Below are 25,190 nucleotides of genomic sequence, written 5' to 3'. Positions count from 1 at the left end.
CCCGCATACTCGAAGAGGAGCTGGATTTAGATCATGCTGGGTAGGGCCCAGGCTAGGTTGGCATCCCCTCTGTCGAAATATCACGCTGTGCTTCCAACTCCCCTGAGCCAGTGCCAGCTTACGCAACACTGGTAATCTTGAGCAAATGGGAGTGGTTTCAATTACCTGAGTACTTTACGTTTCAGGATATAAGGGGAGAGACAGAGAGGACTCAATGCAGAAAATACATTCGTGACCTTTTGACAACATCGCCCTGATTGCTTCATCCGAAACTTTATTTTGAAGGATTTCTTTTTGGCTGCGGTCTGTACCATTTTGAAATCATTTCAATCCAGTGATGTAAAAGAGTTAGCTCTCTCCAGCTGTACGCAGGATGCAGTCAGGAATGCTTTTTGCCACTAGTTCACCATCGCAAGTATACACGCAGGCTTTTCAAACAAACACAATATCATAATTGCTTTTATTCAGCTGACAGCTCTTCCCAAATGAGTTCCACTGAGAAGGCATTTAGTCATCTGTCAGATCTCATAACGTACAATACAGATAGCTGTGTAAGTGTCTGCATTGTTCATCTACACATACTGTTGTCTGAATTATGTTGTACTTGTACATGAACGAGAGGCTATCAGATTTAACCCGAGGGAGATGCCAGAATGAAAGCACATCAGTGGCTCGACAAAACAAAGAGCCAGCAGGACAAAGGAAAATCAGTTTTCATTAGTTTGGGGTAGTGGAGGCGGCTGAAGGGAGTGAAGGAAATCATTGTGCAGCTTCAACAGAATTGGTGGTTTCGCCCAGTTAATACACCATTAAAACTATTGGGCTGCCACATATATCTGCTCTGCAAAGGGGTATTCTCAAAGGGCTTTTTAAACCTTACAGGGTTTTTCAAGGTAAGTGGTCTCACAACACCAGGTTAAAGTCCAATAGGTTTATTTGGTAGCACGAGCTTTCGGAGCTCTGCCCCTTCATCAGGTGAGTGAAGAGTTTGGTTCACAAACAGGGCATATACAGACACAAACTCAATTACAAGATAAACTTGACGTCTGTGTCAATATGCACAATCTTTTTCAAGGTCTTATGTTTTTGGCCCTTCCATTTCTGCAAGGACTGTTCAGTGTAAGGGAGTTTCACAGATCAGACCTCATTATTGTGAGGTGTCTGACTCACAAACCTAAGGCATCTGATTCACTTATACCATTGCAAGACTCTGTTTATTCAACTGACACGTTGGATTGGTTAGTGCACCTGCTCTCAGTTTCAACAGACTGTGAGTGTTAAATGGTAAAGGAGAGTTCTTGTTTGTATCAGGCTGGGGAAAAGTCATCGGTAAATATCCAGTTACCAAAGCAATCCTAGATATCCCACATAAGTGAATCCAATTGATTCTAATATTTGGCTCAATGACCCATATCTTATGGTCACTGATGAAGCAGAGATGTACCCCCCAGTTGGCAGCATTTACTTTTTTCAGAGACTGTAGTGAGATCTGCTCCCCTTTGATTTGATTTTGATTTGATTTGGTTTGATTTATTATTGTCACATGTATTGGTATACAGTGAAAAGTATTGTTTCTTGCGTGCTTCACAGACAAAGCATACTGTTCATAGAGAAGGGAAGGAGAGAGTGCAGCATGTAGTGTTACAGTCATAGCTAGGGTGTAGAGAAAGATTGACTTAGTGCGAGGTAGGTCCATTCAAAAGCCTGATGGCAGCAAGGAAGCAGCTGCTCTTGAGTCGATTGGTACGTGACCTCACACTTTTGTATCTTTTTTCCGATGGAAGAAGGTGGAAGAGATTATGTCCGGGCTGCGTGGGGTCCTTAATTCTGCTGGTTGCTTTGCCGAGGCAGCGGGAAGTGTAGGCAGAGTCAATGGATGGGAGGCTGGTTTGCGTGATGAACTGGGCTTCATTTACGACGCTTTGTAGTTTCTTGCGGTCTTGGGCAGAGCAGGAGCCATACCAAGCTGTGATGCAACCAGAAAGAATGCTTTCTATAGTGCATCTGTAAAAGTTGGTGAGAGTCGTAGCTGACATGCCAAATTTCCTTCGTCTTCTGAGAAAGTAGAGGCGTTGTTGGGCTTTCTTAACTGTAGTGTCGGCATAGGTGGACCAGGTAGTGGTAGTGTCGATCTATTGGTGGGGAAGCCCAGTGAAGTGGAACTATTCCAGTGAAGCCTTGCCTCTTTGACATCAAGAGAACACAGCCCTTGAGGCCTAACGTCAGCTCAATGGCAGGAATGTGTTTTATTATCATTCTAAATATTTTTTGAATCTACATTTAGTTCCAGCTTCCCTTTTCTCCCCTTCCAGCTCCAAGCCCTCTTTCAATCATAAAATAGAATCATAGAATCCCTACAGTGCAAAGCAAGGCCATTCAGCTCATCAGGTCTGCACCAATTCTCCGACAGAGCATATTACCCAGGCCCTATCCCCGTAACCCAATGTATTTGCTCAAAACTAATCTGCCTAACCTGTACATCTTGGGACACCACCGGGCAATGTAGCATGGCCCAATCCACCTAACCCGCACATCTCCACTTTTCCAACCCTGCACTTTCCGCTCATCCCCATCCATCAGTGAGACTGAAGAATCAGGAATTTAGGTGACAAGGATTAATGAGGGGGAGGCAAGGGAACAGATCTGGGGGCAGGAGTGGAAGGTGGGGTGAGGGTGGGCAGGTGGGGGGGAGGACGCATGAGAGCAGAGCTGAAGGTGGAATGTGAGTAGAGCCAGTGATGCCGGTGAGGGGGTATGGGGGAGTGCCAAGTAGCCCTAGGGTCAGGGACAGGTGTGGGTAAACAGAGTCTAGAGATGCCAGGTAGTTGAGCTGTGCTGGGGTGTCAGGGGTGGGTGTTGGGGATGGAAAGGATGAGTGGGTGAGCTGTGCTGGTGACTAAGGGTAAAGATTTCCCACTGAACATTCATGTGTGAGAATATATCTGGGGTTGGATGCTTTATTGTGAGCCTGCATGAAAGCTGTTTTATATATCACAATCTTTTCACTATTAATGACCAGTTTAATGATTGGCCTATACAAAACAGAGAACTATTTAATGAGTGAGTGGCACATTTTCTAGCTGTTCTGCGACACCTTTCTGTTTAGATGCATGTAAGTGTGGAATAAGTTGACCCATTAGATGCAAAAGTCCAAAGGCGTGCTGTTTAGGCACATTGGCCCTGATAAATACTCCCTCAGTGTACCTGAACAGGCGTCGGAGTGTGGCAACCAGGGGATTTTTACAGTAACTTCATTGCAGTGTTAATGTAAGCCTACTTGTGACTAATAAATAAACTCTAAAAGTCAGCATTTTCCAAAATTTCTATTGGCTAACAAAAGATGTTTGAAGTTTCAGCTTGAGAAATGGAAGGCGGGAGCCAAGAGAGAGAAAAATAGAATTTTGACTGGGGTTAGTAACTGTAACTTCAGTGGAAGATTGGTGGAAATGCTGGAAATTGGGGTTGGAATTAAGGACAGCACGGTGGCACAGTGGTTAGCACTGCTGCCTCACAATGCTTGGGACCTGGGTTCAATTCCGGCCTTGGGTAATTCTCTGTGTGGAGTTTGCACATTCTCCCTGTGTCTGCCTGGGTTTCCTCCGGGTGCCCTGGTTTCCTCTCACACTCCAATGATGTGCTGGTTTGGTGGATTACGCTAAATTGCTCCTTAGTGTCAGGGCGATTAGCAGCATAATTTATTTGTTTATTTGTCACAAGCAAGGCTTAGATTAACACTGCAATGAAGTTACTGTAAAATTCCCCCAGTCGCCTCAGTTCGGGTCAATGCACTTAACCAGCACATCTTTCAGAATGTGGGAGGAAACCCACGCAGACACAGGCAGGATGTGCAAACTCCACACAGACGGTGACCGAAGCCGGGAATCGAACCCGGGTCCCTGGCACTGTGAAGCAGCAGTGCTAACCACTGTGCACTGTGCCACCCCACATGGGGTAACGTGGGGATAGGGCCTGGGTGGGATTGTTGTCAATGCAGGCTCAATGGGTCAAATGGCCTCCTTCCGCACTGCAGGGATTCTATGATTCTAACATAGTTGGACTTGGAGGGATATGGAGTGAGTGGGCCTGGATACCAAATCATAAAACTTTGCTTCTTTTGCTAATGGTTTGGATGATTAAGTCTCTGATAGAAATATTGAATTGACGTATTTGACCCAAGTTTCTGTAACTATGGTCCATGACTAGATGTGTTCCGGGAACTCGTACCATACCATGTGAGGGAGCTAAGGGGATTTTCTTTCTTTGTTTTGACTCCCCCCATCTTTAACTTACAGGCTTCATGAGGAAGGATGTGGTTTCATTAAGAATGACTCGCGTTGTCTGGCAGCAACTTCTACCGGGAATTCAAATTCATTTGTCTTAACCTCATTCTGTGGATTTATTTCATTCAGCCTGTGGTACTGGTGCCTTGGAGAATCTAATGATCTTAATGCAGCACCGACCTATAGGGCTAAATGGTCAGTCTTGCTGATATATTGCAGCTTCTGCAGCCTTGATACTCCCATTCTCCAAAGTGGCTTTGGAGATCAATTGTTGCGACATGTGTTCAAGAAAATGCTGGGAGGCGAATGATATTCAATGGGCTTTCTGTGATGCCATAGTTGTAATCACAACCTTTTGATTGTAGAGTCAATTGGTTTTCTATTTTTACGGTGTTTCATTCTCATGATTGTTATAAGTTAGATTCTTGTATCGGTGGTAGCTCTGCTTATTTTCTAGACTAGGTTGAAAGCCAGGCTTGTCCATGAACAGTCCGAAAGACGTGCTGGTTAGGTGCATTGGACATGCTATGTTCTCCCTCAGTGTTCCCGAACAGGTGCCAGAATGTGGCGACTAGGGGATTTTCACAGTAACTTCATCGCAGTGTTAATGTAAGCCTACTTGTGACAATAATAAATCAACTTTAAAAATCTAGAAACTGAACACAGACCCCAAAGCCTTTCCATTTTTCTACGACTGTTTCTCTCTCCCTAACATTTACAGTTTTCTGCCACCCTCCCCTGAAGGCACTGGTTCTAATTGGGTACAGCGCGTGTGTACAGCATGTGCGTGTGCATGTGCCCAGCAGCAATCACTGGATCACAGTCAGGACTCGCAATCCTGGCTTGCCTTTTGGTTTTCCTGAATCCAAAGTGAGTGACACCATTTCGAACAGCACACAGGAATCTGGCTAAATTGTACTAGCAATCTCAAAAACCAGTGATCGAACCTGGGACTTTATGGTTTAGTTTCATATTTTGCAGAGCATTTAGCAATAGAGGTATTGAAATAGCAGAGTTTTTATTTGAATGCTCAAGTGGGATGTGGGCATCGCCGGCTAGGTCAACATTTGTTGCCCATCTTTAATTGTCCTTGAGAAGGTGGTAGTGAGCTACTTTCTTGAACTGATGCAGTCCTTGTGGTGTAGGTACACCTACCATTTAAATAATACTCTACCTTTCTATTTCCCCATCCAAAGTGGATAACTTCACATGTATCCACATTATATTGCATTGGCTATGTATTTGCCCACTCCCTCAAATTGTCTAAATCACCTTGAAGCCTCCTTGCATCCTCCTCACCGCCTACATTCTCACCAAGTTTCATGTCATCAGCAAACTCGGAAATATTACATTTGGTTCCCTCATCCAATTCATTGGTGTGTATTCTGAATAGTTGGGGCCCAAGCACTGATCCCTGCGGGACCCCACTAGTCATCGCTTGCCACTTTGAAGAAGACCCATTTATTCCTACTCTCTGTTTCCTGTCTGCTATCCAATTCCCAATCCCCCCCACTCCCACCTTTAACTCTTGGGATCTGGCGCTTCTAAAAATTTGCCTGTTACAATCTTCTTCAGGACAAATGGGAATAGGCATGAAATACTAGCCCTGCCGGGATTGCCCAAAACTCAAGAACTAATTTTTTAAAAAACATATCTGTTGCAAAAAGTTACAATTCAGTCTTAACTAATGACTGCAGGAGCATTTCTGTGCTAAAGTTAAAATTGCAAGAAAGCTAAAAGCCTACCAACGCCTCTACTTTCTCAGAAGACTAAGGAAATTTGGCATGTCAGCTATGACTCTCACCAACGTTTACACATGCACTATAGAAAGCATTCTTTCTGCTCGTATCACTGCTTGATGTGGCTCCTGCTCTGCCCAAGACCGCAAGAAACTTCAAAAGGTCGTGAATGTAGCCCAATCCATCATGCAAACCAGCCTCCCATCCATTGACTCTGTGTACACTTCCCACTGCCTCAGCAAAGCAGCCGGCATAATCAAGGACCCCGCGCACCCCGGACATCCTCTCTTCCACCTTCTTCCGTCGGGAAAAAGATACAAAAGTCTGAGGTCATGAACCAACCGACTCAAGAACAGCTTCTTCCCTGCTGCCATCAGACTTTTGAATGGACATACCTTGCATTAAGTTGATCTTTCTCTACAGCCTAGCTATGCCTGCAATATTACATTCTGCACGCTGTCCTCTCCTTCTCTATGAACGATATGCTTTGTCTGTATAGGGCATAAGAAACAATGCTTTTGACTGTATACTAATACACGTGACAATAATAAATCAAATCAATTCAAAAAACTCCAGGTTTGCAGGTTGTCTCAGATTTAGTGTGAAGTAACACTTCATAATTCCACAACAGAGAAATATGGTGCAGAGTTTAAAGATTAAAATGTGCCTTGCAATATTCAGCGAGTTAACAGATCACAGTGCAAGAAATCATTTGGACACTCCTTGAGGCAGGGGGAAAGGATTGAATACACTGAGGAATTCTTCTTACAAGTAGGCTATGATCAGCACAACATTGGAAAGTGGCAGCGGAATGATGCTGTGTTTGAGAAAGAAGGAAACAGTCAAAGAAATACTTTTCAAAAAGCTCTGTTGTATATACCAGTGTCCCTGAGTTTATCTACAAGTGTTGCTTGCAAAATTAAAGACCTATTTATTTGATGCTCCATTTTTCCATCTTTCAACTTTTGACCTGAACTTTATGTGACAGTCGGATTTGTTTTTCATGCCCAATGTCCAGTGAATTAGTACTTGAAGGAACTTATTGCTGTATATTAATATATAACTATATTAATAGTGAAAAAGCTGGCATATGGATGGCCTTGAGACCATAGAATTATTGTATCCCAGCAGTGCAGAAGGAAGCCATTTGGCCCACCTGCAAAGGGGATCTGCTTTAAGACTCTCCAGGCAAATTCAGACTTTTGTCTCTTGCTGTTCCTATTTCTGGTTCTATTTTCGTAGCTGCAGCCTGCATTGACCCTCTGACAAGAGCATTCTACCCAGGCCCTATGCTTGTAGCCCCACGTATTTACCTCGCTAATCTCCCTAACCCACGCATCTTTGGACTGTGGGAGGAAACCGGAGCACCCAGAGGAAACCCACGCAGACACGGGGAGAATGCACAAACTCCATGCTGTCACCCGAGGCTAGAATTGAACCTGGGTCTCTGGAGCTTTGAGGCAGCAGTGCTAACCACTGTGCCAACGTGCCGCCCCTTGCCTAAAGACTTTGGGTGGAGTTTTTCGGCCGTGCTCACCCCAAAACTGGAAATTCCTGCCCGAGGTCAACGGACTTTTGCATGATCTGTTGCCACCCCCCTGGGCGCTACAATGCCCATGGCGGGCAGGATGGAAAAATTCCTCCCTTTATCTAATCGTATCAAAAGTTTTAAGGGTGCAGTTGCATTTTGTTACTAATTAGAATAATCGAAATCAGTAACTGAGCTGATATCTGGGCAGGTTTGGAATATGTAAGTAGTGATGTAAGAGGGGACAGGAGAAGAGTAATAGACAGGGGGAGAGAGAGAGAGAAAGGAAAGTAGACAGCTACAAGAATAGAAACAGAAATAGGAACAGCAAGAGATTACAAAAGTTTGAGTCTGCCTGGAGGACGTTAAAGAAGATCCTTCCGCAGGCCTATCACTCCATTGCTGATGAGACACAATTTTCCATGCATGTTGGGCTCCAAGCCCCCACTTTCATTGGCTGACATACAGTGGAAGGTTTGAGATGGTTCCAGGACCAAGTGAGAGGGGGAACAGATGGAGTTCCTGCTGCAGGAAGTCCAGGGATGGAGTGATATCCTCTATCTGCAGGGTAGAAGGAATTCATCCCACCTTCCTATCAAAAAGCAAAGTTTATTTATTAGTCACAAGTAAGGCTTACATTAACACTGCAATGAAGTTACTGTGAAATTCCCCTTGTCGCCACACTCCGGCGCCTGTTTGGGTCAATGCACCTAACCAGCACGTCTTTCAGGGTGTGGGAAGAAACCAGAGCATTTGGAGGAAACCCATGAGGACACGGGGAGAACATGCAAACTTCACACAGACAGTGACCCAAGCCAGGAATCGAACCTGGGCGGCTGGCGCTGTGAGGCAGCAGTGCTAACCACTGTTCCATCTGTCCTTTTCTGAAGCAGCCGATGCTATCCTGCCTGGCCCCACATTCCTCCTCATTCCTCCTGCTGACCAAGAGGGACACGAAGCCTATGGCCAAGCATCCCTTTCTCCTAATGACACTGCGGTGAGAAGTGCAATGAGGGAGAGTAACACAGCACTCACATTTTAGGCAACATCCTCAGAGAATTTTCAGAATAATTATTGTGATAAGAGCATTAGTGAAGTCTGAACACATGTCCCAGAAAACCTCACCTCGTGTTTCAATAATCCCCTTCAAATAGCAAGTTAAAGGTGATATCATTTTGGGGAGGCGATGGGCTAGTGGTATTATCACTTGATTATTAATCCAGAAACTCAGCTAATGTTCTGGGGAACTAGGTTCAAATCTCGCCACAGCAGCTGGTGGAATTTGAATTCAATAAAAATAATCTGGAACTAAGAATCTACTGATGACCGTGAAACCATTGTTGATTATCCGATAAACCAATTTGGTTCACTAACATCCCTTTAGGGAAGGAAATCTGCCACCCTTACTTGGCCTGGTCTATATGTGACTCCAGAGCCACAGCAATATGGTTAACTCTCAACTGCCCTGCAAGGGCAACTAGGGATGGGCAATAAATGCTGGCCAGCCAGCGATGCCCATCTCCCATGAATGAATAAAAAAACTTGAAATTTATTATAATAACCACATTACCTCCAGTCAGCTGGCCTTCATTAGGAAACGGCTTTAGACTTTAGAAATAAAATCCTGATGGGACTGGACCGACTAGATGTGGGAAGAATGTTCCCGATGTTGGGGAAGTCCAGAACTAGAGGCCACAGTCTAAGAATTAGGCGTAAGCCATTCAGGACTGAGGTGAGGAAGAATTTATTCACTCAGAATTGTGAACCTGTGGAATTCCCTACCACAGAAAGATGTTAGGGGGCCAGTTCTTTAGATATGTTCAAGAGGGAGCTGGATGTGGCCCTTGTGGCTAAAGGGATCAAGGGGTCTGGGGAGAAAGCGGGAGTGAGATACTGATAGTGCATGATCAGATCATATTGAATGGTGGGACAGGCTCGGAGGGCCAAATGGCCTACTCCTGCACCTATTTTCTATGTTTCTATCTTTCTGTGACCAAGTACTCTCTTGCAAAATGTGAAGCAGCCTCGGTAACGGGCGGAGGAAGGCAATTTAAGTGGGAACCAGCTGCTTGTTCTTAGTGAAAACATCAATCCATTTGCTACAGGATTGCATCTTGAGTTATGCAAGGGGTAAACTCGTGTTCCAGTTTCAGATGCCATCTTGTCCACCCTGGAGGTTCTTTAGCCCTCAGTGTTTCTGTGTACAATCTAACAGTTGTGGGTAAGGTGGTTTGAGAGGTTTGATGAACCAGATGAACAATGAGGGAACATTCCAAGAAGCCCTGAGGCTTTTCCTGTCTGATTGCAGACAGTGCGGCCCCTGGCCGCCCTGTATGTAAAAGGGGCTCCCACAACAATGGCAGCCTGGCTACAGGAAATTCTTAGCTAAAGATGGGTAGAAGTCACTGAGAGAGTGCCTCCATGCTCAAGCACAATCTCGGTTATTTACCATTCATTACCCCCTCCCCCTCAAGCTGAAATGCCCCTCATTAGCCCTCCAGCTTCAAGAACCTACTCACTGACTTTAATTCAATGGGGAACTTGTCTCCAGGGCAATTGAGGAGCCACCTCTATGAACATCCCAATGGTTTCCCCCCTGAGGATGGGTTCAGGTCCAGGAAGCAATCCTGACCTCTGCTTCCTGCCTCTATGGGGAAAATCCAGTCATTAAGGTCAGTCACGGAGTGAGAGAGAGAGAGAGAAAGTAGTATAAACAGCCAGAGAGAACCAGAGAGCAAATTGTCAAAGAGAAGGAGAAAAAGGCAATTAGAGATGATGGTATTTGCACTGTAACGTAGCAAGAATTCCCTGGATACTATCTTGCATTCCTGGCTGGAAATGGACACACATGAAAATCAGGAGAAGGCAGGATTAGGTCTGACTATGGCACCTCCGCCATCATGTGGTGTGCTGTCTCTTATTGTCAAAATCCATACTTGACAAGCAATGGTTTTGGTGATTTCATAGAATCATAGGCCAGAATTTTACCGGCCCGCTCGCCACGGGAATTGGAGCGGGCGAGGGACGGAGCATGGGAAGGTCCGTTGACCTCGGATGGGATGTTATGGTTTCGGGATGAGCGAGGCCGTAAAAACCTGCCCTTAGAATCCCTCCAGTGCAGAAAGAGGCCATTTGGCCCATCGAGAATGCACCAACAACGATTCCACCCAGGCCCTATCCCTGTAACTCCATGTATTTACTCTGCTATTTTACCCTGACACTGAGGGGCAATTTATCATGGCCAATCAACCTAACCCACACGTCTTTGCTGGTGCAAACCAAATACATAAGCCGTACATCCCAATAGTTGCCTGATTGAGTCGAACAGGATGTTCCTTTGGTTGTTCGTAACAGGCAGGGTATACATCATACTCACCAGCCAGCACTTGCAAAGCAAAGGCTGTTAGATTTGATTCTACAAATGGGCAGCACTTGCTGAGCAATTCTAAGTACGTGGATAGCTAAATTAACAACTAATTTAAGATAGTCAGTTGAGCTTGTAACTTTATTCAATTGTACTTGCTGGAAGTGGCTTACGTTCATAATCAGGGACTTGTCCTCTGCAAACAAAAGGAATATGTTTAAACCATGCACCTATTCTGAATTATCCTGGAGCTCAGGGAGCCTACAGTAACCCATTGCTTTCTCCAGGGCAGTGCCTCAGCCAATCAGAGTTGACTTGCCAACCAATCAGTACCATTTTCTCCTGCGGTATAAATTGTTGTGATTGTTTGAACTTTGGCATTCTTGCATTTGTCCTGATGAGTGCAAGATGAAAAGTTTCAGCAAAACATCTCTCCTTTCAGCAATATAAGTGCTATCAGTATAAAAAGAAAGAACTTAAATTTATTTTGCACCCTCCACAGCCTTGGGATGTCCCAAAGCACTTTACAGCCAATAAAATATTTTTGAAATGTGCTGGCTGTTGTAATGTAAGAAGTGAGGCTGCCAACATCACACAGGCTGTGATCTCTAAACAATAACGTTTTACTCTGTTTTTGGTAATGTTGATAGATGGGTAAATATTGGCCAGGGTGAGTCGGGAGCAGCTGTTCTCCTTGGTTGAGGGGTCTATCACAAGGAGGCATAGATTTAGAGTAAGGGGCAGGAGAATCTGGGGGGATTTGAGAAAAACCTTTTCACTCAGAGGGTGGTGGGAATCTGGAATGCGCTGCCTGGGAAAGTAATCGAAGCCGGAAACCTTACAACCTTTAAAAGATATTTGGATGAACACTTGAAACATCACAACATTCAAGGATATGGGACAAGTGCAGGAAAATGGGAATTAGCACGCTTTTAGTGGTAAATATTGTCAGTGCAGACTCCATGCGCTGAAGGGCCTTTCCTGCACCGTATGCCCCTATGACTCTATGATAACTCCCTGTTCTTCTTTGAAGATCTTTAGTCTCTACCTGAGAGAATAGACAGGGCATTGAATCAATGCTTCATCTGAAAGATGGCACTTCTAACCATACAGCATTCCCCTGGTACTGTACTAAAGTGCCACCTGAATTTTAGTAAAGCTGGATGGGCTCCACGCCTGAGCTGAAATGACACTGGAGCTCCGATTCTAGAAGTCCCACCCCCAAACCCGGCACCCCTGCCATTTTGGCCAGTGTAAGGGGGAATGTGGAGAGTGGGGTGGTTGTATTTTGCACGTCTTTGATTCACAGAGGCAGCTGCATGAGTAAAAATTCAGCTGCCTTCAAACTGATCCAAATTTCATCTCTGGAATTTCCAAAACACGTACTGTGGTCTTTATACATTTGAGGAAAATGTTTAAAGCTGCTCGTGTTATCCTGGAGAGGTAAGGTTCCCCTTGGGAGAACCCGGGTGCTCTTTGAGAGACATCAAGTACTCGATGGGGATTATTATGAGATGACAAGAATATGCATGAAAAGTGGATAAGCTCCATGAAATTGTTAAGTTGTCATGTCATTTAAATTCCCAAGTCCTTTAATTTTTTTGTAAAATAAACCCATCTAGTTTACAGTTGAAAAAAGTGTTGTTATTTTACTGTGTGTTGAAATAAACTTCAGGATTGTTGTTATAGGAGTAGTGCTGCTTGACTGCTTTCACAATGTATTATTATCATAGTGGGGGCCATGTGCATGTACAGTTTGTTGATAGCTTTACATAGTCATAAAGACATCACCTGTTTTTGATGTGGAGCTATGAATATAACTGTTAGTTTTCACAAGGGATTAAGTACTTGAAGGAAATGTTTGTGTTATAAGAGAGTAAGTACTTGAAGAGATTTATATATTATCAATGAGAGTGTGTTTTTTTTGGCAAACTCTGTAATAGACATTTAGAACATTAATTTATTTCATCTCACCATTGATCCTGAGGTCTGCCCATGGCAGATACTGAGTGAGTTGCCATGGTAGATTTAATGGCAAGGCATATTTAGTGGGAGGCATGGGTTGGCTTGAGTTGGCTCCAAGTTGACACAGGAGTCATAAAGGACCATGGGAATGAGCAGAGGATATGGGCTGCCATGGGGCATGTGTATGGGGGCATATGTTGGCACAGAGACTATGAAGGGCCATAGGTAAGTGGGTGGGGGTGGGCATGAATTGGCATGGATGAGGTCTGAGGAGTATATGGTGGGTGAGAAGGCTGTGAGGAGTGAGTGCTGGAGAGTTGTAGTTTGTTCAATTGTTTTTATTGTAACTGGGGCAAGGTCCCAGAGCACCAAAGCGGGTCTTTATTCAGCAGTCCCCACCACCCCACCCTGGAATAAAAATCTGAAGATTCGGAGCACTTTCTCCTGAGTCAAGTTTACAAAGTCAGGAATTTTTCCGACTGCACTCCTGACCCGGGAGCAAAGCTTTGGCCCTGTGTGTTTGAGTCTCTGGAGTGGGACAATAAACTCACAACCTTCTGATTCCGAGGTGAGAATGCTACTGACTCAGCCATGGCTGACAACCATATGATACACAAGATGATGTAAATTCATGAGTTTTAGCTTAACCCCAGTCGACTGGGCTTGCACCCACTTGAATTTAGAAGAATGAGAGGGAATCTTGTAGAAATGTATAAAATCCTGATGGGACTGGCGGCACGGTGGCACAGTGGTTAGCACTGCTGCCTCACAGCTCCAAGGACCTGAGTTCGATTCCCGGCTTGGGTCACTGTCCGTGTGGAGTTTGCACATTCTCCCCGTGTCTGCGTGGGTTTCCTCGGGTGCTCTGGTTTCCACCCACAGTCCAAAGAAGTGCGGATTAGATTGATTGACCATGCCTAATTGCCCCTAGTGTCCCGGGATGCACAGGTAAAGGGATTAGTGAGGTAAATATGTGGGATTATGGGGAAAGGGCCTGGGTGGAGTTGTTGTCGATGCAGACTCGATGGGCTGAATGGCCTCCTTTTGCACTGTAGAGATTCTATGACTGGACAGGCTAGATGCGGGAAGAATGTTCCCAATGTTGGGGAAGTCCAGAGCTAGGGGTCACAGTCTAAGAATAAGGGGTAAGCCATTCAGGACTGAGGTGAGGAAGAAGTTCTTCACTCAGAGCGTTGTGAAGCTGTGGAATTCTCTACCACAGAAAGCTGTTGGGGCCAGTCATTGGATATGTTCAAGAGGGAGCTGGATGTGGCCATTGTGGCTAAAGGGATCGGGGGTATGGAGAGAAAGTGGGAGTGGGGTACTGAAAGTGCATGATCAACCATGATCATAGTGAATGGTGGTGCAGGCTCGAAGGGCCAAATGGCCTCCTCTTGGACCTATTTTCTGTGTTTCTAAAACAAATGTATGTTCTTACAGTAATAGAGCAAAGATTGTTCTTTCGATCTCACAGGCAGTAGTAACCTTGTTGGTGTGATAAAACTACGAGAGTTGTACGCCGGATTTCTACCTCCTCCCATCACGGAATCGGAGCGGGCAAGGGGCGGAAATGTCCGTTGACCTCGGGTGGGAATTTCCAGTCTCGCTCGAGCGACGCCGTAAAATCCCGCTCGTAATGCAATGCAGGGTCATGTTTGTAACTGGAAAATCACTACTGATAGACAGAATATCTTGGAGAGGAAGAGTATATTTAAGAGTTTCCACTATTCCTTTCCTCATGACTAAAACAAAAATGCAGAATTTCTCTCTCGCTGTCTATGCTCGAAAGAATGAAAGAATCCCAAAGAATGTTAAGGGTTAAAATGGATGTTCGATTCAGCTATCTCTGAAACATGTCCACATTGATTTGTTACCACAGTTAAGGGTCAGAGTTCACTGACACCATGAATGAGGTTCTCCACATTTAAACAGGAAACAGGAAAGAAATGATGTTGAAGCAATAATGTCGAATTCCTGCCGACAAAATTAAATGGTTTTGATGCGGTAACATTGGAAGCACATGCCCCGCTTAATCTCCAACTCTGTGAATAAGTCTATCTCTTTGGCAGCACAGTGAAAAGGCATCAACATATTCTCATAAATTGCTCCAAGTGAACACGTCTGGCTCTTTTCAATGGATTTTGTAGATAAATAAGCAGAATAATGCTGCTCAGAATTGGGCCACATTTATATTAACTGCTATCTCCCATGAAACTCCCCAGTGCAATAAAATTCAGCTTTTTTTTCCACACAATAACGTCTTAACTCAAAGCTCACGCCTTGCTTCAACACGTTTTAACTATTTTCCTTGCATGCAGCCTAGAAACGGGCCACTGGGATTCGAAACAAATGCTTTATTGAGGGGAAACAGTGATGAGCATTTGAACAATCTACTTCCTGACGTTTTAACGCGAGGGGATCAGGGAAGAGTACGTCCTCCGTTTTGCAGGGACATCAGACAGGTCGCAGTTGCCTCTGGCCCACCTGAACCTGGCAATGAAAAAACCAGCTGTTGAGAATCTAATTCAATCTACCCAATCAGGCTCTCTGTTTTCGCTTTGACTGATTGGCCAGAGCAATTGGATTGACGATGTTTCCATTTGATTGCAGGACCATTGTGTTGTGGTAGGAAACTGTATTGAAATACTTTGCCTTTGATGTTTCATCCCACGAAGGAACCAGAGACGCAAGAAAGGTTGAAAGAGTGATTTTCCTTCCTCCCATTGGAGGAAGCACAAATTTGAATGTTCGTCATTATTTATTTATTTAATATCTATTACGGAGGCGAGATTAAAAAAAGTCACTGGAAATGTACATTTTTTGTGAGATAGCTTTAGCAGAGGAGCAGGTATATCTGGTTTCTTCTCTATTATCTAGTGGGAACACTCAGCTATAACCTGCTCTCACTTCGGACTGGCAACAAGCTGATGGCTGTCTGACTCCATTCTTAAGAATGGCTGCAGCACAGAGCGATGCCATTCAGCCCAATGAGTCCACAATGACTGCCTTGTGTGTTGTCAGTGCCAGAGGGTGGCACAGTGGTTAGCACTGCTGCCTCATAGCGTCGGGGACCCGGGTTTGATTCCACTGTCTGTGCGGAGTCTGCACGTTCTTCCTGTGTCTACGTGGGTTTCCTTCGGGTGCTCCAGTTTCCTCCCACACCCCAACGATGTGTTAGTTAGATGTGTTGGCCATGCTAAATTCTCCCTCAGTGTACCCCAACAGGCACCGGAGTGTGGTGACTCGGGGATTTTCACAGTAACTCCATTGCAGTGTTAATGTAAGCCTACTCGTGACTAATAAATAAACTTTACTTTACCTTTTTCTGTCAATTTCCACCAGCCCATTCCATATTTTACAGAACATGGTCAGTCTATTTTTTTTTTCATTCCTTTGCTGTAGTGATTCCCATCCCAAATCTTTGACCGAGGATGTGACGCCAGTACATTGACATTGATATTCAAGTCATACATACATTATTTGACCCTGGGCTTGGATCAGCATTTCTTTACAGAAGCTGGGTCAATATTTATGATTGCCAATCCTCTAGGATTGGCCTGGAGTCACCAGGAATTGAAGGTCAATCTCCAGGACAACGCTCTGGACAACCCTGGAGAAAAAGCAGAGGAGCATTTTTAAACATTGTAATTTTCTTTGAACTTCTCTCTTTGCCAGATATAAAAATATTGAAATTGGGGGAGTAGGTTGTTTGTCTGACAGTGATACATCTTCTAATTGGGTAATGAATATTTTAGCTTTCAAATTGACATTAGAAGAGGGTGCGTGTGAATGGATGGATGTGTTGGCCGACTAATGGCTGGAATGTCGGGGGGCAATCCATGTGATGGAATCTCCAGGGATATATTTAATCACTGTTGGCAACCTACTAATATCCTGCAATTCCCTAACTAATATCACATTTGTTGGGAGCATTATCACCAAAAGGACTGACGCGCTTCAAGGAGTAGGCTTGGCTGCCACTATCTTTTGAGAGCAACCGATGGACAATAAAATAAAGTTTATTTATTAGTCACAAGTAGGCTGGCATTAACACTGCAATGAAGTTACTGTGAATTTCCCCTAGTTGCCACACTTCGGCGCCTGTTCTTAATGCACCTAACCAGCACGTCTTACGGACTGCGGGAGGAAACCGGAGCACACGGAGGAAACCCATGCAAACATGGGGAGAACGTGCAGATTCTTTATAGGACGGGGCATAGAGTATAAAAGTTGGGGTCTGATGTTGCAGTTGTATAGAACGTTGGCTCGGCCGCATTTGGAATACTGCGCCCAGTTCTGGTCGCAACACTACCAGAAGGACGTGGAGGCTTTAGAGAGAGTGCAGAGGAGGTTTACCAGGATGTTGCCTGGTATGGAAGGGCTTAGTTATGAGGAGAGATTGGGTAAACTGGGGTTGTTCTCACTGGAAAGACGGAGGATGAGGGGTGACCTAATAGAGGTGTATAAAATTATGAAAGGCATAGATAGGGTGAACGGTGGGAAGCTTTTTCCCAGATCGGTGGTGACGTTCACGAGGGGTCACAGGTTCAAGGTGAGGGGGGGAGGAGGTTTAACACGGATATCAGAAGGACGTATTTTACACAGAGGGTGGTGGGGGCCTGGAATGTGCTGCCGGGCAAGGTGGTGGAGGCGGACACACTGGGAACGTTTAAGACTTATCTAGATAGCCACATGAACGGAGTGCGAATGGAGGGATACAAAAGAATGGTCCAGTTTGGACCAGGGAGCGGTGCGGGCTTGGAGGGCCGAAGGGCCTGTTCCTGTGCTGTATTGTTCTTTGTTCTTTGTTCTTATTCCGCATAGACAGTGACCCAAGCCGGGAATTGAACTCGGGTCCCTGGCGCTGTGAGGCAGCAGTGCTAATCACTGTGCCACCATGCAGTGCCAACCTTTTGCACCAATAATTTGAACAATTTAAATACTGTACTGTACTGTACTATAATTTGAACTATTTAAATACTGTAAAATTTCACCAAGGCAACAGCATGTTTCAGAAATCCCAATACCTTTGGGTGAATATATCTACTGCTCAATCTTTCCTGCCAATTTTCTTTTTGGTTCTTAATTGAATTGCTGAATGAATGATATAATGGGCTGAGTTTCAGGGATTTATAAATTGGCCGTTTTTATCTCGGCTTATGGGAACCCAGATCCAGGCAGAACCTTTCTTGGCAAGGCAGTCATGCCCTTCTCAAGATTCAGCTTCATCGCTAAACATGAAGCAACACAAGTGGCACGTAAAGCCAACATCTGTCAGCATGCTGAACTGAGGTAGCGTCTTCAGCCAGGGGGCTTTGTTAACCAGACAGAAGTTTTAATAACAGGTGGGAACGCCTTGTTTACAGTCCCCTTGTGTAATTCCATTTGCAAGTTAGGTGTTAGCACCCAGGCAAGCTAAAGGGAGTCACAATTTCTGCTCTTGTTTAGGCCGGACTGAGAGAGAGAGAAAAAAAATTTGGCAGCTTTTTTAAGATCCAGTTCAGGCTTTGTGAGCACTTTTGTAAATGAATTGCCAGCTACACGGTTCCAGACGTCCCAGTGTGTGAATTACCCAACTGAATCTCAGTGTGAGCCTGAGTACTTTCAAAATAAATTACCGTTAGTATGCAAAAATGGTAAGCCGCTTCTAAATATAATCTTATTGTCTCTGATTGTTCACAACAACACCAGCTCATAGTCATTCTGATAATTCAGGGCAGCGGGATTAGATAAGTGACTCACCAGGCAGGGGCTGGCAAAGACATGCTAATCTTTTATGTTTATGACTTTGATTCATTGTTTGCTTGGCTTTATCACGGCCCATTATCAAAAATCCAGCGACTGCTTTCCGTCCAGAGGCAAAGAGTGAGAGTCATGGTCACAGCCTTTAACTCTTTCCATGCTAGATTCATTTCAGCCTGCCTTGCTGCCGAATCTGCGGGTAATTTCATAAAGCATGAGTTACTAGGAAGGACGTCGTCAGGGCGGCACGGTGGCACAGTGGTTAGCACTGCTGCCCCACAGCACCAGGGACTCGAGTTCGATTCCTGACTTGAGTCACTGACTGTGTGGAGTCTGCACATTCCAGCCCCCCCCCCCCCCGCCCAACCCGGTGGGTTTCCCCTGGGTGCTCTGGTTTCCTCCCACATTCTGAAAGACGTGCCGGTTAGGTGCATTGACCTGAACAGGCACCGGAGTGTGGTGACTAGGAGATTTTCACAGTAACTTCATTGCAGGGTTAATGTCAGCCTTACTTGTGACTAATAAATAAACTTTACTTTAAGGGGACATCTTGCTTTACCCTGTTAGAGGTATATGCCCACAGAAAGACAACAGTGAACGGGGAATATACCCTAGGCAGAGAGACATTGTGATTATCATAGTATTATAGAATCCTTATAGTGCAGAAGGAGAGGTTAGGTGGATTAGCCATGCTAAATTGCCTCTTAGTGTCCCAACATAGAACATAGAACAGTACAGCACAGTACAGGCCCTTCGGCCCACGATATTGTGCCGAACCTTTTCCGAAACCAGGATCAAGCTATCCCACTCCCTATCATTCTAGTGTGCTCCATGTGCCTATCCAATAACCGCTTGAAAGTTCCTTAAGTGTCTGACTCCACTAGCACAGCAGGCAGTCCATTCCACACCCCAACCACTCTCTGAGTAAAGGACCTACCTCGTACATCCCTCCTATATCTTCCACCACGAACCTTATAGTTATGCCTCCTGGTAACAGCTACATCCACCCGAGGAAATAGTCTCTGAATGTCCACTCTATCTATCCCCCTCATCATCTTACAAACCTCTATTAAGTCGCCTCTCAACCTCCTCCACTCTAAAGAGAAAAGCCCTAGCTCCCTCAACCTTTCCTCATAAGACCTACCCTCCAAACCAGGCAGCATCCTGGTAAATCTCCTTTGCACTCTTTCCAGTGCTTCCACATCCTTCTTATAGTGAGGTGACCAGAACTGCACACAATATTCCAAATGTGGTCTCACCAAGGTCCTGTACAGTTGCAGCATAACCCCACGGCTCTTAAACTCAAACCCCCTGTTAATAAACGCTAACACACTATAGGCCTTCTTCATGGCTGTATCCACTTGAGTAGCAACCTTCAGAGATCTGTGGATATGAACCCCAAGATCTCTCTGTTTCTCCACATTCCTCAGAACCCTACCTTTGACCCTGTAATCCGCATTCAAATTTGTCCTCCCAAAATGAATCACCTCGCATTTATCAGGGTTAAACTCCATCTGCCATTTTTCGGCCCAGCTCTGCATCCTATCAATGTCTTTTTGCAACCCACAACAGCCCTCCACCTCGTCCACTACTCCACCAATCTTGGTGTCATCCGCAAATTTACTGATCCACCCTTCAGCTCCCTCCTCCAAGTCATTTATAAAAATCACAAATAGCAGAGGACCCAGCACTGATCCTTGTGGTACACTGCTGGTAACTGGTCTCCAGTCTGAAAATTTTCCATCCACCACCACCCTCTGTCTTCTATGAGATAGCCAGTTACTTATCCAATCAGCCAAATTTCCCTCTATCTCACACCTCCTTACTTTCTTCATGAGCCGACCATGGGGGACCTTATCAAACGCCTTACTAAAATCCATGTATATGACATCAACTGCTCCACCTTCATCGACACACTTAGTTACCTCCTCAAAAAATTCTATCAAATTTGTGAGGCAAGACTTACCCTTCACAAATCCATGCTGACTATCCCGGATTAATCCGCATCTTTCTAAATGGTCGTAAATCCCATCCCTAAGTACCTTTTCCATCAACTTACCAACCACCGAAGTAAGACTAACCAGCCTATAATTACCAGGGTCATTTCTATTCCCTTTCTTAAACAGAGGAACAACATTCGCCACTCTCCAGTCCTCTGGCACTATCCCCATGGACAGTGAGGACCCAAAGATCAAAGCCAAAGGCTCTGCAATCCCATCCCTTGCCTCCCAAAGAATCCTAGGATATATGTCATTTGGCCCAGGGGACTTATCGACCTTCAGGTTTTTCAAAATTGCTAATACATCTTCCCTCAGAACATCTGCCTCCTCCAGCCTATCAGCCTGTATCACACTCTCATCCTCAAAAACATGGCCCCTCTCCTTGGTGAACACTGAAGAAAAGTATTCATTCATCGCCTCTCCTATCTCTTCTGACGCCATGCACAAGTTCCCACTCCTGTTCTTGACCGGCCCTAACCTCACCCTGGTCATTATTTTATTCCTCACATAAGAGTAAAAAGCCTTGGGGTTTTCCTTGATCCGACCCGCAAAGGACTTTTCATGCCCCCTTCTAGCTCTCCTAAGCCCTTTTTTCAGCTCATTCCTTGCTAACTTGTAACCCTCAATGGACCCAACTGAACCTTGTTTTCTCACCCTTACATACACTTCCTTCTTCCTCTTGACAAGACATTCAACCTCTTTTGTGAACCATGGTTCCCTCACTCGGCTATTTCCTCCCTGCCTGACAGGGACATACCTATCAAGGACACGCAGTATTTGGTCCTTGAACAAGCTCCACTTTTCATTTGTGCCTTTCCCTGACAGTTTCTGTTCCCAATTTATGCTCCCTAATTCTTGCCTAATCGCATCATAATTACCCCTCCCCCAATTATAAACCTTGCCCTGTCGTACGGCCCTATCCATCTCAATTGCAATAACGAAAGACACCGAATTGTGGTCGCTATCTCCAAAGTGCTCTCCCACAACCAAATCTAACACTTGGCCCGGTTCATTACCCAGTACCAAATCCAATGTGGCCCCACCTCTTGTCGGCCTATCCACATATTGTGTCAGGAAACCCTCCTGCACACACTGTATAAAAACTGCCCCATCCGAACTATTCAACCTATAAAGGTTCCAATCAATATTTGGAAAGTTAAAGTCACCCATGACAACTACTCTGTGACCTGCACACCTATCCATAATCTGCTTTGCAATTTCTTCCTCCACATCTCTATTACTATTTGGGGGCCTATAGACAACTCCTAACAACGTGACCGCTCCTTTCCTATTTCTAACTTCAGCCCATATTACCTCAGTAGGCAGATCCCCCTCGAACTGCCTTTCTGCAGCCGTTAAACTATCCTTGATTAACAATGCTACTCCACCACCTCTTTTATCACCTTCCCTCCTCTTACTGTAACATCTATACCCCGGAACTTCCAACAACCATTCCTGTCCCTGTTCTAACCATGTCTCTGTAATGGCCACAACATCGTAGTCCCAAGTACCAATCCACGCTCCAAGTTCACCTACCTTATTTCGGATGCTCCTTGCATTGAAGTAGACACACTTCAACCCACCTTCCTGTCTGCCGGTACACTCCTGCGACCTTGATATCTTCCTCAGTACCTCACTACACTCAACACTGACTTCTGGACTACAGCTCCTTTTCCCATCCCCCTGACAAATTAGTTTAAACCCCCCTGAAGAGCCGTAGCAAATTTCCCTCCCCGGATATTGGTGCCCCTCTGGTTCAGGTCCAACCTGTCCTGTTTGTACAGGTCCCACCTTCCCCAGAACGTGTTCCAATTATCCATGTAGCTGAAACCCTCCCTCCTGCACCATCCCTCCAGCCACGTGTTTATCTGCACTCTCTCCCTGTTCCTCAACTCGCTATCACGTGGCAACAGCAACAAACCAGAGATGACCACATGATTTGTCTTGGCTCTCAGCTTCCACCCTAGCTCCTTAAATTCCTGTTTTAAATCCCCATCCCTTCTCTTACCTATGTCGTTGGTACCGATGTGTACCACGACTTGTGACTGTTCCCCCTCCCCCTCCCCCTCCCCCTTAAGAATCCTGAAAACACGGTCTGAGACATCATGGACCCTGGCATGTGTAAATTAGGGGCATTAGTGGGGTAAATATGTGAGTTAACAGGAAAGGGCTTGGGTGGGATACTCAGAGTTGGTGCAGACTCTATAGGCTGAATGGCCTCCTTCTGCACTATAAGGATTCTATGATTCTCTGATATTCACAATGTCTCCTTTCCTAGGGTATATTCCCCGTTCACTGTTGTCTTTCTGTGGGTATATACCTCTAACAAGGTAAAGCAAGAGGTCACCTTAGTTGAAATAAGCAGGAAAATGGATTCCCTTCGCAATTTTCCAAGTACAGAGCACCCGTAAAGAGGCCACCGGGGACAAATGCAAACAAACCCCGGAAAATGTTTAGTTTAATTTTTTTGTGGGGGCCAGAAAGATCACGAAAGAGCTTCCTCATTCCGCAGCCTGGTGCAGCTGGATAGGTTTCCCATCAGAGACACGATCCCCATTCCCTTTAATTGCTGACTTGCAGAACAAACAAGGGGGGAAGTACCCACCATGGCAGGTGAAACTATCATCGATTGTTGTCGAAGTTGATCTGGTTCATTTCCTGTTGGGAAGCAAGTCTGCCAGGAGGTGTTTTAGATTAATACCAGGAATGGGCAGGTTGTCTTATGAGGAAAGGTTGGAGAGGCTAAGGTTTGTATCCATTCAAGTTTAGGAGAGTAAGAGGCGACTTGATTGAAATATCCTGAGGGGTGTTGACAGGGTGCATGTGAAGAGGAAGTCTCCTCTTGTGAGAGAATCTAGAACTAGGGGGGTCACTGTTTAAAACTAAGGGGGGCGGGGAGCGATTCTGCCAAAATAATTCTAAGTGTCAAATTTGCGTAAAAACTGGAGTAAATCCCATTGGTCTTTCAAAATGACTCTCCCACACTCTGTGCTCCGCAGAGTGCACTGGCGTGAATCATGTGAGAAAGCTGTGGGAGGGACCTATTCCTACTGGAGAGGCTCAAATCAGTGCACTGAGTGGGCCACTGGTGAGATCGACACATGTGCAGTAACCCCACACTGTCAGGCCTCCAGATCTCTGGCCAGCTCGATCGCTGGGTCACTCATTGAAGACAGAAAGGAGGAGAAATCTTTTTTCTCAGAGGGCCATGAGTTTCTGGAACTCTCTTCCTCAAATGGCGATGGAAGCAGACTCTTTGAATATCTTTAAATGGATTTTTGATTAGCAAGAGTGGTGGGTTATCAGCGATAGGTAGGAATGTGGGGTTGAAGTTACAATCAGATGTGCCATGATTTTATTGAATGACGGAACAGTCTTGAGGTGCCGAGTGGCTTTTTCCTGCTTCGAATTTGTATGTTCGAAACCTTGGTCTACATGTGACTCCAGACTCCACAGCAATGTGGCTGACTCTCAACTGCCCTCTGAAATCACCATTCAGTTCAAGGCCGATTAGAGTTGGGCAACAAATGCTGGCCTTGTCAGCGATGCCCACATTCCATAAAAGAAAAAACAGCTCAGTTATGGGTGAGTCACACTCCTGGCTCCTCAGTTGCCTAATAGCACTCATTAAACACAGAACAAAGAACAAAGAAAATTACAGCACAGGAACAGGCCATTCGGCCCTCCAAGCCTGCACCGATCACACTGGACATTGACTATTCTCTAAGTCGGCCTGAACCAAAAAGTTTTTTGTTTTTCCTGCTTTTTACAACAGAGGCAATGCCACAACTGTATCTCAGTGACTGCAAAATCCTGAGGTAACCTGAGGTGGTTAAAGGCACTATTTGAATGCAAGTCTTTCTTATAAAGGGGACACATAGGGGAAATCGGTCTAAGGTGCGTGGGGAAAAGTTCAGAGGAGATGTGTGAGGCAAGTTTTTTACACAGAGGGTGGTGAATGTCTGGAACGCGCTGCCTGGGGAGGTGGTGGGAGCAGGTACGATAGCGACATTTAAGGGGCAACTAGACGAATGCATGAATAGGATGGGAATGGAAGGATAGGGACTCCGTAAGTGCATACGGTTTTAGTTTAGGCAGGCATCATGAGTGGTGCAGGCTTTCAGGGCCGAAGGGCCTGTTCCTGTGCTGTGCTTTTCTTTGTCCTCTTTGTTGTTCTTTTCCCTTTGGATCTATCGAGCACACAACCCCTGACGTTTTTGCCTGTTTTGGCCACCAGTGTGCATGAGCAATCTTGATTTTAACATACTGAGGGTGCCAGGAAAAGAAACGTTGCAGAATGATGCATTAAAAGGAGCCGTGGTCATGGTAGGATTAAGTAGAGATGGAGAGATATGAGAAAAATGATGGCTGAAAGAAGTTTAGTATATTCCATTGTCCAGTTGATAACCTGATGATTGCAATCTCCACTCAGCATCTGCTTCCTTTAACCAGCGCTATTTCTTTAAGATAAGCACCTTCTTTTATCAAATTCCTGGAAAGCTTGCCTTTATTAACTCTTTAATTATTAAGTTAATTTTCCGCTGTTAAATTTTCAGTCCACAATTCCAATCT

Source organism: Mustelus asterias, chromosome 20 (assembly GCF_964213995.1).
Source record: "Mustelus asterias chromosome 20, sMusAst1.hap1.1, whole genome shotgun sequence".
NCBI lineage: Eukaryota > Metazoa > Chordata > Chondrichthyes > Carcharhiniformes > Triakidae > Mustelus > Mustelus asterias.
The sequence above is the reverse complement of the archived record's forward strand: the minus strand, read 5'-3'. Positions refer to the sequence as shown.